This window comes from Ursus maritimus, unplaced genomic scaffold, assembly GCF_017311325.1.
Source record: "Ursus maritimus isolate PB19 unplaced genomic scaffold, ASM1731132v1 scaffold_8, whole genome shotgun sequence".
Classification (NCBI taxonomy): domain Eukaryota; kingdom Metazoa; phylum Chordata; class Mammalia; order Carnivora; family Ursidae; genus Ursus; species Ursus maritimus.
In genome coordinates this window covers 72,174,601-72,179,225 of record NW_024426996.1, presented here as the reverse complement: position 1 = coordinate 72,179,225, position 4,625 = coordinate 72,174,601, and the positions used below count along the sequence as shown (strand labels likewise).

General features: G+C 43.5%; 1 pseudogene; it reads right to left on the bottom strand.

The window, feature by feature from the left end:
• Positions 1 to 1,202: 1,202 nt before the first annotated feature.
• Positions 1,203 to 4,394, bottom strand: LOC103658360 (annotated as a pseudogene).
• Positions 4,395 to 4,625: the final 231 nt, after the last annotated feature.

The window sequence follows — 4,625 nt, the reverse complement described above, 5'->3', positions numbered from 1 at the left end:
TTTGTGTAAAACCAAATTCTCTCTTGAGTTCTTCTTTTCCTTACACCAACTGGCCAAGAATTACAGGATCAACTCTTTTTCCAAACAATAGGGAGAGAGTAAAGCAACGTGCTCAGTCCACTTGTGGCCCACGGTGTCGAGTTGTGGTTCTTTTGCTGCTCTGTGTTGTCTTCCTTGCTACCTTTTGTGTCCCTGAGTGTATAGCTCCTAGAACTTTATGGTTACAACTCTGGCTGACACTCCCACCATGGCTCTAAAAAGCACAGCAACTGTGTAAGAATCACTGCTTAGAGGGCGTTTGTCTTTCTCCCATGAGCCTCCAGGCTCACACCATCCAACATGGCAGCTACTTAAAGGCAAGAACACTTGAAATGTGGCTTGTCCAAATTGAGGTGCACTGCAAGTAGGAAATACATCCTTGATTTCAAGATTTAATACATAAAAAGGAATATGAAGCATCTCATTATTTTTATATTAATTATTTCTTAAGATGATAATATTTTGGATACATTAGGTTGAATAAAATGTATCAAAATTATGTACGTTTCCTTTTATTTTTTTAAATGTGGCAAAAAGAAAATTAAAATTATGTTTATGATTTGCATTGTATCTCTATTGGATTTTGCTAGTTTAGTTTTTGGTGTTTTCAGCTTACTCTGCACACCCTTTCTTCCTCTATGATGACTTCCCCTGTGGGGGCCTTTGAGTCCTCTATGCCTAGTAGCCTTCTTGCAACCATCCTAATTTATCAGATACACTCTCAAATTCTGGCCCCGAAGAGAGAAAGGGTTCAGAATCGATCCTTTTCCTCTCTGGATGTTTCTTCGTTCGTGTGCAAATTTACTGCCCCTGCCTCAGTGCCCCCTGGGCATATCTAGGGGAATTTGGAGGGGCTACCTTGTCAAACCCCTCCCCTACACAAGCATCTACTTCTCTTTCACTGAAAAAAATTAAGAATTATTCTAGGGATTTCTCTCAGAACAGAGATAAGTTGCTGCTTTCACCCAGACTGGGGTACTGGCGCGATGTTGGAAATGCTTAAAGTGGCCTTATGCACACATTCACACGCGCGCGCGCGCGCACACACACACATATATAAATATATATAAAAAACATAAATATATATAATATATATATAATTCGCGTGTGTGTATTTAAGGTTGCCCTCGAAGGGCAAACAGGTTTATTGGGGACACAGGCGATCAAAGCTTGAACTTGGCTATACTTCCCCATTCATCCTTCTTGACGGCATAGATTGGAAGAGCCTTTGGCTGCATGGTAAGCTCATCTGCTAGACATTGGGCGGTGGTCTTGATGCTCCGAAATGACCCCACGGGCACCTGTGCACAGCCTGATTCACACGGCGTAGTGGGGACACGTCCACGGCCTGACGCTCCATGTTCGAGCTCTCCCAATTCGGGTTGGGTCCTCTAGGAACCGCTGTTACTAATGGCATGGACCAGGACCTGTGGGGGGTTCTCACCAATGAGCAGACGGATGATCTCAAAGGCGTGCTTGGCAGTGCGCATGGTCGTGAGCCGTTTGCCATTTTTAAGGCGGTGCATCATCACTGAGTTGGGGCGGCGCTCCACAACGGGGCACTGTGCCTTGGGGAAGCGCCCTGCACCATGGGGCAGATATTGGCATACTTCTCCTTCACTGCTATGTAATCTTGCGAGCAAATGCCATCGATCTGCACATCATGGATGCACCACTTTCCAAAGAGCTTGATGTCAGAGGTCTCCGCGGCTGCAAGGGCAGCTGTCTCCCACTCGGTCGTCCTGAGGACGCAGCCGGGGCGTCACCGCCAGCCTGCACCACGTGCTGCCCTGACACAGCAGGAAGAGGAAGCGGGTAATTTATAACGCAACATGGCAAGCCACCTAACTCTATTTCATTCTTACCATCTGTAAAATGGGCATGGTACTCGATGCCTATTTGGTTAAAAAAAATCCAGAAAGTGGTTGGGAAATCATATAACATTTGGAACCAAAACCAAAAAATAGAAATTAAAAAAAAATCAGGAGATGAAACAATCATGTTTAAATGGTGTCCCCTGTACATCAGCCCATCTCGGAGAGAAAAACAAAAACAAAAGCAAAACAAAACTGATGGGATTAAATCAGCTAGAGATGCGGCACCCTCAGAAACATCAGAAATGGGTGAGAGCTTCGGGCATAACCTACCTGTGTGTGCGAGCATCCAAGCACGGACAAGGGGCTTACTGCAGGCTAAACAAAAGCTCTGGTGATCCCACAGCCAGACCCCCGTCCTCCAATGAAGCGTACTCCACTGTAGCAAAGTCCTTAAACCTTTAGAAGGGTTTTAGTGTGGATTACAGCAAACCTCTCAGTACATCTTTCTCAGCAAGGATGTTGAAGCACCACTGGGGTGAACTTTAAATATGGTCTTATTAACATATCTCTTCCTCTAGTTCGGAAAAAGCAGGAGGCACTCAGAATCCTCCCAGAACGTGGAATGTTGAATCCTGGATGTGTTTTCATTATGAGTGCAAAATGTATGCAAAGTGGTCACCCCTGGGATTCAAAGCCACTACCCAGGGAGACTTCTGGGTTGGGCAGGTGAGTTTCTGAAGCCAATTACTCTGAAAACGCCAGACCGCTTTTCAGTCTTAAAAGAGACGTGGCTACCGTGTGTCTCCTCACTAGCTACAAAGTGTGGAGATGTTAAAAGTAGGTCCCAGTTTTTTAAATGGGAATAGGAATGAGGAAGGGGCCTTGACTCTATTACACTGTTTGGCTGTGATATCCTAGGAAATACAGAATTTGACATATACCTTCAATGGTTATTAAAGGTTGGGGATGGGTGGTGGTGGCAGAGGGGGGTGGTCCAAAACCCTGGGCTGAGACCACCAAGGGGCTAACGGTGGATAAAAAAGGCCCTTTTGCTCAGAACGATCTGCTCCTACTGTAGCTTCTTCTAAAAGGAGTCATCAAGGGGTGCCTGGGGGACACAGTCGATTGAGCAGCCAAATCTTGAGTTCCGCTCAGGTCCTAATCTCAGGGTCGTGAGGTTGGTCTCCAAGTTCAGTGTGTGACTGCTTGAGTCTCTCTCTCCCTCTGCCCCTCCTTCTGCCCCTCCCTCCTACATGCTCTCTCTCTCTCACAAATAAATAAATAAATCTTTAAAAAATAAAAATTAAAAAGAGTCATTAAGTCAAATCTGTGACTAGTAATCCTAAAATGGAAATGGAAATGCATGTCTGCAGACAGGTATTTAAAAGAGCATTCATAACAGCTTCATTCATAGTACCAAAAAACGAACTAAATGTTCACTAGCAGGTGAATGGATACAAAAGTGTGGCATATATATTTGTTCAGTGGAATACTACTCAGCCATAAAAAGGGACAAACTATTGATAAATATAGTAACATCAATTAGTCTCATAAGCCTTATATGTGGCCAATAGAAGCCAGGAAATAAGATTAAATGTTACATTATTCCATTTATATGATGTTCCAGAACAGGAGAAACTGAATTATGATGACTGGTATCAGAGCAATAGCTATGTCAAAGGGGCAAGGAATGCCTGGAATGAGGTATTAGGAAGGAACTTTGTGGAATGCTGGAAGCATTCTGTGTCATTTCTGGGGTGGTGTTTGCACAAATGTATATGTTTGTCAAAACTCATCAAAATGTACATAAAGTCTGCATTTTATGGTATGTAATTTATACTGCTGTTCATAAAACAGGTAGAAGAAAAAAAGCCGTTTTCCAAGTTTAAATACAATTTCTTTATATCACAGCCATCATGAGTTTATGGGTTCAAACTGATTTCAAGATTCATCCATACATGAGTCTTCTTCTCCAAGGCTTTTAATACAAGTTCTGTCCTCCACTGTTTTCCCAGGCAGTGGGGTGAAAAGGAAAAGTAGCCTGAATGTGAATGGGCTTTACTGACATGAGAAAGGATTTGCCCAACTGTTGCTCTTAAAAGACCAGAGAACAATTCCCCCTCTATCAGATACCTAGTTTCAGAGCCTGTTTTAATGATAATTGCCCTGTCGTGGTTCCCTTAGCAACTAGCAACTAGCATCTGAAATAGAATTTGGGGTTTGGGGAAAAAAAATCCTGAATTAATTGGGTCACTTTTCCAAAGCGGCCAGCATCTAGAAGAAGCATCTTCCATTGCGTCAGAATGAAGGTGAAGACAACATAGTTTTACAAGACAGAAATCAACTGGTTTCGCCACACGCTTTTCCACTGTCTTGATAGTCGGTTAGCAAATTTCATCCAGCCTCTGGCCTCTGTTGATTCATTATATTCACATGAGCTGCGGATGAGTACGTACGACTGGATGTGGACCAACAAAAGTGAATTCTCTGCCACGTAGTTTACGATTTCTCAAATCCTGAGAAAGTGAGCAATCTCATGTCAGCTGGTGTGAAAGTGTAACGTGACCTCAAGTAAACTCTAGGAGAGCATGCGTGTTCTAGTAATAATGATTAATAATACTATGTATGCTCCAGTTTCTAGACTTTGATGAATTCCTTTCTCTGACTCGCAGTGATAAGATGGTGCTGATGATGCTGATGGTGGCCGTGGTGGCGATGCAGCTGTTTAGAAGCATGTTGGCTACCAAGTGGAATGTGGGCGGCAAATTG